This window comes from Mesocricetus auratus, unplaced genomic scaffold (assembly GCF_017639785.1).
Source record: "Mesocricetus auratus isolate SY011 unplaced genomic scaffold, BCM_Maur_2.0 Super-Scaffold_100029, whole genome shotgun sequence".
In the NCBI taxonomy this organism is placed as follows: domain Eukaryota; kingdom Metazoa; phylum Chordata; class Mammalia; order Rodentia; family Cricetidae; genus Mesocricetus; species Mesocricetus auratus.
Window position 1 is genome coordinate 14,757,851 of NW_024429210.1, and position 10,219 is coordinate 14,768,069.

General features: G+C 41.1%; 1 long non-coding RNA gene across 1 annotated transcript; it reads right to left on the minus strand.

Annotated features, from left to right (window-relative positions):
- Window positions 1-288: 288 nt before the first annotated feature.
- Window positions 289-9,520, minus strand: LOC110340919. Its single transcript, XR_002382756.2, has 3 exons — window positions 9,209-9,520; window positions 2,820-2,901; window positions 289-943 (listed from the first exon to the last, which is right to left on the minus strand). It is a non-coding gene; the product is annotated as an uncharacterized LOC110340919 (long non-coding RNA).
- Window positions 9,521-10,219: the final 699 nt, after the last annotated feature.

Here is a 10,219-nt window from a genome sequence, read left to right on the forward strand (position 1 = left end):
CTGATTCTTCACTGGGGAGAAGGAAAGAGCTCAGCTGTTAGCAGACTCACCAAGTCATTTCACAAGGAGAGCAGAGTGGTTGCCTAAGTGTGCATCCACTAGCAGAACTTTCAGATGAGCTGTGTGGGAGAGAGGAACCTGATCACACTTCTAGCAAGCATGTGGTAAGGGACAGCGAGGGTAAGATGTGAGGTTAAGAAGTGATCAAATTGCATAGCTTCTCACTTTTAATTATTATAAAATGTAAGCAGCTTACACTTTGCCAAAAAGACAACATAAAGCATAAAGTGAATTTGTAAATTTCAAATTTACTTAATAAGTTTCATTAAAAGTGGCAAAGAAGAAAAATAGGAAAGGAAAGAAAGCAGACAACAGATTATATGCCAATAGTTATAGAATATACCATTTAATGGGGAGTAGGACTTCTCATTCCGCATGTCTTTAGAGTTTCAGGCTGGGTGCCCTCGTTTGGCAAAAAATGAACACATTTTTGTTAAATCCACAGGCATCATGAACTTGGCCAATGTACCAGTCTCCTAGGAATACTAAATGCACCCTATTTTATTTATAGGAAAGAAGCAAATTAAGACAGACCTCTTTTGTGCAAACCATAAACTGTTTTTAACAAGACCAGGGTCTTGGGAATCCACGGTGAGACTGCTTGCTTTTTCTGGCACCTTGTTAAACATGGTTGAAAGTTTGCATGCTGGGGCACAGCCTGTTTTCTCTTTGTTCCTGGGAATGGTTCGAATGGTCCTGACAGACCTGGGAAGTGCAGCTGGAATTTCAAACGTGGGCTGGACCTGAGGACAAGCACTCAGAAGAATGAGACTGCTTCCAAAACTGCCTCCAGGATCTAATGACACTTATTATTGAGCCACTCTTCCTCTGACTAAATGGAACCCTTCATCCTGGAGTGCAGTACATCTCCTTGGGTTCTGTCCTGAAAAAAGATGAAGAACAGCTGTTCAGCATTCCCTGTAGAATAACTCTTGAGACCCTTGTAAACTATTACTAATTCCCCTATTGTTCTCCATTCTCTAGAACAATAGTGTGGCTTTCTTCTGCCCATTCCCCCAGTTACCTTTTCTCCTTGCCTTGGGTCCATGTCCAGCTGCTGGCTTTCTGAAGTCACTTGGAAATCTAAATGCACAGGGTTATTTTTGGTATTTGTTTTGTTTTGGTGGGGGAGGATGTATTGTTGCAAAATAATGGTTGGGATTTTGTTTTTATAGCATGAACTTGTTTTAGAGGGCTTAATCCCTGTTCCAGGATGTCATCCATTGGCTTGAATTACTCAAGACCTTCTCTGTCTTTAAGTATTTTAGATCTATAGAGATATTACAAATAAAGTTCTTTGCATCTGTGTGTCATATCTGGATGCGCTTGTGATAATAGTGGTTTCTCCAAAGAATGTATAGTTAAGTCTTTTAAAATATTGCCCCATGACATACTGTACAGTATTGTTTTAGATGGGTTCATTAAATTAGGGATGGACCATCATTCTGTGTTTATATGTATAAGAGTCCATACAATAACTTTGATGATGAGCAATAGCTTTTCGGAATTCAGGGGTAAAATAGATTCTGGGGCTGTATGTCAGTAAGTGGAAAATCAGAAGGCTGAACTGAATGCTGCACAGCATTGGCTGTGAATAGGGGTAAATGTGATGGTATTATTGCCAAGTTATAGACTGCCTAAGTAGGATTTCTGAAAGTTAAAATTATAAACAACTGTGAAAATTATTCTTTCTTTCCCCAATGAGGTAGCAGAGTCTCTTTATTGACATCTGTGGGGAATAGCATTAATTAATCTCTTTTACTTTGATTCATACACCCCAGGATATTTCATACCCCTCTTTCCTTTGAATCCCATATTAGGCTGGCCAGCAAGCAGTCTTGAAGAACATCACCATTTGTCTGTCCCATCCTAGAAATTTGTTAACTCTTGGACTGCTCTTAACAATTCAACAGGTGACCAGGTAGCCTTCCCCTACCATGCTCCTGTTGCCCTAGGCTTACTTTTTTTTTTAAGGCAATCCATTGCTTGAGAATCAGTGACCAGACTTGCCTATGTGCCCCCTTCTGACTGTGCTTTGGAGTTTTGCCAACTAGCTGCCATGTGACCTACTTATTCCAGTTTTCTTTCATTTTCCTGTAATCACTTCATTTTTCAAAAACAATTGAAATATTTTTTACACATTCAAATCAGTTTTCCTACCTATCTAAGATCTGCTCCTCTATTTCCATCTACCTAAATTTCTACTAGGTTGCCACTCTCCAGTAGTGTCTCTTTTACTCTAACCTCCCCCTACGGTTACATTCCTTATCTTGGCCCAAGTATATACTGTGTGTACCTTGCTAACTGTTCAGTGTGAACCAGCTAGTAGCCTTTCTTCTTATGAGGTGATTTTCCTTCTGGGAAGACAGCTGCCTCCTTGGCCTTTTTCTTTCTTTCTTTCCATCTGTGTCAGTCTGCCCCACAGTAGTGATATACCCAGAAACAGTTCTCACAAAGTTCCAGTCTCATGATCCTCCAAAACCAGGATAATAGTGTTTCACTATGATGAGATTTTAAAAAAATAATTGAATAGTCTTTATGGATTTGGATAGATAAATTAATATTTCAGAAGGTATAGCTATTGGTGACATTAGTAAAGAAAAATGTATTTGGAGATCATACATAGTTAACAAATGATTCTCTTTGGAGAAAGAATAAAAGTGATTTCTTTTTGACAGAGCTTAAAGTGTTATTAATTACACAGAAACTAATATGGTACTGGGGAACAGCATGGAAGGCATGGAAATGCAATTTCTCACCTGGCTTGCATAAAATGGTGATGAGAGGTTGACTTCAACATTTCTCTCCTCTGGTGCACATATCAGTGAACATAGCAGAAAACTGCAGACAGAATTCGAAGCATTGAAAAGTCTTGATTAATCATTAGTACAGAATAGTCAGTAGGGCAATCAATGAAAAGTGGAAAGACACCTGTTGGCTACAGCGTGTCCCTCATATTGTGAGAGGCCACTCCAGCAGAAGGTTTGAAAACCCAGGCTAGACACTGGAGAGCCCACCTATGGCTTTCTTTCCTTTCCCTGAGTGAGTGTGATGGTAAAGCTATCTCCAATCCACCTGAAGGGCAAAGTGCCATCATGCCATAACATTGTATCTCTAAGCCACAACATAGTGGCTTAATTGATTTATTCTTTATTCTTTTAGAAAGGCAGCAGAGTGTGAGAGGTCTTTCTTTTGTGTAGTACTGCAAAACCGGTTGTCAAACAACCTCTACTCATTTAATAATTTATCCCATTTTGTAGAAGAAAGGCAACTGACATGCAGTAAATCTACTTCATATTTAAATTACTGCATTGAACAATAACAAGAATGAAAAATCTAGCCCATTATTTAAAATTAAACATATATGAAACTGTTTTGTCCAAATTATCACCAAAGGCTGTAGTTTAAAAAGAGATCCAAAGCCCTGAGTGGAATAAAAATGCCTAACTGTGCTTTGAAAGTGGCAGTAGGATTATTTATTCTATTTTTTCTATACATAAGGAATTGAGCTAAATGAACAATGTTTAAGCATGTCAGAATTTCATCAATTTTGCATGAGCATTCTCAAATATCCTGGTGGGGGTAATTGCTTGCAAATACATTTAAACTAATGATATGTTATATCCTTACTTGATATAAAACTATTAAAAGATACGTTATTGCATTTGACAATGCCATGCAGCTGGGTCAGATCTTAATGACAGATCTCTGCATTTGTGAATTAAGATACACTCTGCAGGAAGCAAATATTTTGTAAAAATAAAAGCTGTATACTATGTAAGTTTGATCATTTATCTAAAAGTTCTTTTCCTGTGTGTAGGATACTACAGGAGTTAAGAGAGAAGAGCCCTGCCCCTCTCCTAGAATTGGTAAATGATTCAGGATACAAATGAAGCGTTCTTTCACTCGTACCCCTGCTCTCCTCAGCAGAAGAGAGGACTCATGAAATCCACAGTAGATTTGGGACGACCCACTTAGAGTGTGGGTTGCTGCCCTCCCATGCAAAGGTGACCTATATGCCTCAGACCAATCAGAGAGAGTGGCCCTTTCTCCCATGAAAGCGCACATGTGCACGTGTACGCACGAGCACACACACACACACACACGCACACACACACACACTCACGCGCACACACACACACGCACACACACATGTTCCAGGTGACTCAGACTAGTCCAGAAAGAAATATTGGGTGGGAAGAATAGTTCAAGGGAAGAAAATAAAATTTAAAAATTCAAGCCGTAGATATACTTCTGTAAAAGAAAGTGCAACAATTTTACTGCAAGAAGTCTCTGGTCCTTCACTTTCAGGGATATTGCCTTTTTTATTTTAGTTCATTCTTAGTTTTGCCTGAGGTCAATAGAGAGAGGCTCCAGTTTGTATCAGCTTGGGTTAATTTGTCTGGTCCTGTGATCAAAATCCCAGTGTGATTTCTCTTATTGACAAAGAGCTAAAATGCATATTAATTTGTTTCCAGTGCCAAGATTCCTGAGACTCTAAAGATGGATCGTGAAGCAGGCATTAGTGCTTATCCGTGATTATGGAACCAGAGGAGCTGGTCTGGCATCCTACTGCAAGTCAGATGATGTTATGATTACAAGGAAGTATTGATATATTTCCCTAATTGTTTCTTAGGACTTTGGTTTCTATTTATGATGTCATTACAAAGCTATGCATTATCTACATAATCGCCAAGGAAAAGACTCTCATGAAGGGAAATGCATCCCACTGAGATAATGCCGTAAGCTGCTGCTATACATCGAGAGGCATATGCATGGTGCTGAAATAGTAAGAACATGGAATAATGATGCATTCCTGTTCCCAGCACTACAGAAAGCTTTCCCCAAATTATCACTACTTCTGGCTTAATTGATCTATGAGTAGTGAAAGGATTTCAGCAAATGGATTGCTTTCATGTCCAATCCACACACAGAATTGCTTCTGACAGGACTGCCTAAAAAAGGCCAGTAACTCTGCAGAAGCTGAGATCTGCCCATTGCACCTCTCTACAAGTCTGTATAGCGTTGTATGAGCAAATATGAGAATCTACACACACACACACACCACCACCACCACCACCACCACCACCACCACCACCACCACCACCACCACCACCGCCACTCAGTTGATGGCTTGGGGGTGAAAAATAAAGAGAACATAAACTTGCCTCTGGAGCAAGGGGAAAATAATTTTTTCTCAGGAGCTGACTCTTAAAAAAATTACATATTATTGTCACTTGGTGTTACATATATATGGAGTTCTCTCCTTGGCTCAGCACCCTAACATGACAATGAACAGCACAATATACCTTTACTGCAAGGCTTGCAGTTACATGGTAATTCTGATACATATCTTCACCTTTCTTTAAAAGGTATGTAGGCTCTGATTTTCAACATCATTGAAGATTATTACAATTTTACTTCATAATATACTGTAAATTTTATTATAAAGCACCAATTCCTGGGCTCCTAAGAACAATCTTAGGCAAGAGTACCCTATACTTCTTACTCCTTCCATAATGCGAGGGACCTAATGAAGCTCTTTATGCAAATTTTCCAGTTATCAGGTAAAACTTTCACATAGAAAATCTGTCACATGTTGTAAAATTTCTTTATGTTATCAAACGCTAATGATGACTCAGAACACAGCCCACAGAGGATCTTTGAAATCCTTCATAAAACTGTATTCCACCCCAATATCAGAGAGGCCTTGGAAATTCCACCACTCTGAAGACGCCGGTTTGTAATTAGCACGGTGCGGGCTTCTCTGCCCTCTGAAACTATAATGTTAATTACAAAAATTACACTGTGTTTAAAAGTGCAATTAAGAGACTCCACCGCACAAAGGGAATCTTGGAACCTCTTTTCACACTTTGAAGCCAGGTCATAATGTAGCCCATAAAAAGGAGGCCAAGGCTCATTCCCTTTTAAAGGCTTCAGAAGACCAGAGAGGCGATCTCAGCGAGAATAAGTTCTACTGAGCTCTGCAGCGCCTTAATGAACAGTGTTCTACCTAGAGCAATGGGCTAGGCAAAAGGAGAAAGTGAGCTGAAAAATGATGGCCGCCCCACACCCAGCTTGGCTGCTGTCAACAGCTTGTGCCGTTGCTGGGACAATTGTGGAATCACTGGCTTGGTAGTAGTGACTGCTGGCTCTCAAAGTGGGACGCACAACTAGTCTATGCAGAGTGATGAAATAGACTGGGGTAGATTCTGAACAACTTTTACACCTCATTCAGAATGGACAACTATTAAGACACATTGGAACAGAAACCAAGTTAGGTCAAGAAATAAGTCTCACCTAAAACTTGGGGACAAATAAAGGAGAGCAGTTGTAGAATGATAGTAATGACAATTTTTTGGGTAGTTTAACAGTGGGACCAAGGCAACATGGATAATAAAATGTGCCAGTGGTTGGTTAGTTCAAATGGGGTTTGTATACTAGTGGGTCAAACACTGGGTAGGAAATGGAAGCCTTGAATTTACCTTTCCTCTCTCCAACGATGTGACATTTAGCAATTTATTTAAATTCATGGGCTTTCAATTTTCTCAATAATAGTGAATACAATACAGGTCTGAGGGAATTATGATCAAATTATGTGGAACTGTTCCTGAAAGCAAACCTAGCCAGCACTTTGTACTGTGGGTATAGTGCACACCTTGTTCCTTCAGCGATGCCCTAGTAACTGTGTGAACACAGCAACTTTGGAGCAAGCTCTTTCCCTCCCTTTGTTACCAGAGACATTTGATGCCCCCCTTCCCCAGCCTCAGAATCTCAGAGTGAGTCCTTATTCGGAAATAGAGAGTCCTTCCAGATGTGAATAGATAGTGTGAAGTCAGTGCCTTCATCCAATATGACTTAAGCATTTAAAAGGAAAAATGCGGGCACAGAGGCAGAGGCACATCAGAAGGTCAATGCTGAAGGACAGGAGAAGTGACACGCGGCTGGACAAAGGAAGAAGGCGGGAGCAGACTCTTCTCTCCCTGGCTCCCGTGAAGGACCAGACTGTCCCTCCCTGTCTTACACCTTCAGCATCAGGAGTTGGAGGGCCACCAGTCAGCCAGCCGTTCTGCTGTTTCTGCCTCAGCGGTGCCAAAGGAGCACTAGGAACTAACGCATGCTGAAACTGGATGTCTCCTTCTTTGGGTCGTTTTGCTATTAAAATCATAGAATGTCTTAGCCCCATTACAATACACTCACAAGCCAACATGTAGTCCTTCGGGTCATTATTTTTGGACACATAAAGATTCCTTAAGTTGCTTTTCCAGCAGGGAACTTCAGGCACAGTTTTGGACTCCAGAAGTCCACTTTACTCTTTGTTTGCTTTGCATTAATGCTCCTTAGGCGATAGACTGGTGTGTGGAAACCCCACTATCTCAGTGGTGTTTCTCCTAGGGTCTGAACTGAGAATCTTCCCTCTCATTGTAAAATGGAAACAGAATCAAGAGCATTAAGAAGTTCCCAGAATGAAATCAGGCTGGGAAACTTGCTCCTCTAAGCATACTCTGGGGGACCAAGAGAGTGTTCTAGAATCTCAGATGACAGAAATACTGCTCTGGAAAGAGATATTTATGCAAGAGATAAAAGATTCTTAACACCCTCTGGTATGACCCTTCTACCCCTGCATGTATCTGACAAGAAGCATATGTACATGCATGATCACAGACATGCATGCTAAACACACCCTAAATGGAGGGTTTTATCTGCTTTGGGGCAGATTTGTACTTTGTATATTTTAAACACTCTATTTGCAAACCCTTCAGATATGCTTTTCATGGGTGTCTATAACATCTAAGGTGGTAGATGTGTAAGTCATTTCCATCAGAGGAAATTTTGATTCTCTGTCCTCTGAAATGTTTGGGCTTGCTAACCAGAGCAATTTTGTACTCAGGAGCTCCTACGTGACTTCTGAGCTGGGGCACTTTACTTAATCCATTCTTTCATTTACAAATAAGTTTCTAGTGAAGTCTAATGCACAAACTCCTAACACTACCCAATAAATTACCAACCTGACCTTTTGTAGAAATGTTGAAACAGAATTAGAGATGGGAGAGGGAATTTCTTCCTACATTCTCTTCCCACCCCCTCCCATCCCAAAGACTCGTGCAGTATGCTGCCCATTGGCCTGGGCTATTTGGCCTATGTGTCTGGAAAAATTCCCTTCCTCCTCCTCCATCTTCTACCTGCCCGACTCGTTACAGAACCAGACAGTTTACATATGTGATCCTTCCTATTTAGAAAATTAATGGTGTTTTCTGGCTCCAAATCACAGCTTGTGGTGCTCTGCGGGCGATGAAAAACTTGGCCAGCTTCAGCAGCAAGGCAGCCATTAGAAAATTAACCCTTGGTGACCAAGGAGCAAAGGTAGGCGAGCAGGGTCCTGGAGACGTGGCAGGCTGTAGCTTTCAGGTGTCGATACATATGTTAGCCATGTAGGAACAGCACACACGGGGCCCCCCTGAGAGCTCCTAGCTAGCATGTTTGTGGCTGCCCACTGCAGAGAGGGCACGGACATAGCTCTTGGCAGCCAATGCAACCAATATGCCACACTTATTATTAGAGCTCAGGAGAACGCCCAGAGCCGGGCTTTGGAATCCCAGCCATCACTGCCTTGGCTCCACCTGATTAAAAGATGTGCCGTTCATCGCCATCCCTGCATGCCTCCATTTCACACCCCGTGCTGCGCTCTCCCTGCCTGCCTCAGGAAATGGCTGACCTCAGAAAGACAGAGTCATACAAGCCAGGGGAGAAACTTTAAAGTGATTAATTCCACATTAACTTTAGTCTCTATTGCTTGCCTGCTTTCTGGATTCCCCCCACCCTCCCTTAACATATTTTCATGTGGGGCTTGAATCTCTCTCTCTCTCTCTCTCTCTCTCTCTCTCTCTCTCTCTCTCTCTCTCTCTCTCTCTCTCTCTCTCTCTCTGTTAGGGACACTAGGGTGGTCAGGGGAAAGGACTTGCAATATCAAGTCTAACTTTGGAATTGTAGGTTACTAAGGGCAATGTTCCTTGGGTCATTGCTATAGCTTTATCTTTCACAGAATATACAGAGTCATGGATTGTGAAAGTCCATATCCAACCTGGAATTTATCCCTTGTAAATATAATTTTCCTCTGTCCTATTCCCATGGAGTCAGTCATACTCACCCCTAAATCCAGTGGGCAGGGCTGCACCTTTCTGTATTCACCTGTTAAGCAGTTGAGGTACTAGGACTCTAGATTCTGCCTGTCCTGGCTCTCAGAGCCACCACCAAGAGAAACTGGCAGCCAGCAGTGCAGCAGGCAGAAGGGACAGGATCTGGAAACCTCCGTCTTTGTCGATCACACACCTAGCATGCAGTCCTGGAGTCGGTTTTTATTTTTAGGTTCCTGGTATAAGAAAACACAGCTGCGTATTTTCCTGCTTCTGAAAGCTTGCTCCACGGCATTCAGAGAAATCAGGCTATATTCATCTCGAACATTGTGTAACAGCAGCTTTAATACAAACAGGGGTAAATAACAGTGGCACATTAATTACTCCTTTCTAGTTTACTTTGACAAAAATGTACTAAATGAAGACTAATATAATTATAGATGATGCATTTTCAATTAGCCTTTGTTAATGCTATTAATAAGATTAATAATATATATGAAAATGTCAATATGCTTGTCTAAATAATTTTTTTAAAGTCACCCTTTCGGGTTGCAGCATCAAACATTAAGGCACACAGTCTTAATTACATGTGCTCATCAACAAAGTTAAATGGCTCACATCCCTCTAGAGTGGCAGAGACAGAGAGGTAAGCACCTAGCCTGTCTGTGGGCTCACCTTTCTTAGTGCAGTTTTCCTTGTCTATCAACATTTGAGATTATGGAGAGACCACAGCTACCTTGGCTCAGGGCTTTGCAAAGTTCCACCTAGTGAGGGATATTTGTAGCAAGGTTTATACTCTAATCCACACATATATAAATGACCTCTTTTCTGAGCTGAATGATAAAATGTGGCTTTCTCCTTTTATAATTTTAATAATATACAGCACAATGGTGACTGGTGTTAATGTATAGAATTAATTGCCCCGGTGAGACGTTTCTTCTGAAAAAGCAATAATAGCTGGATTCTCCTTGAGATGTGAAAACCCTCTGGTATACTAATAAAATGAAAAAGGTTCACAAAATAAT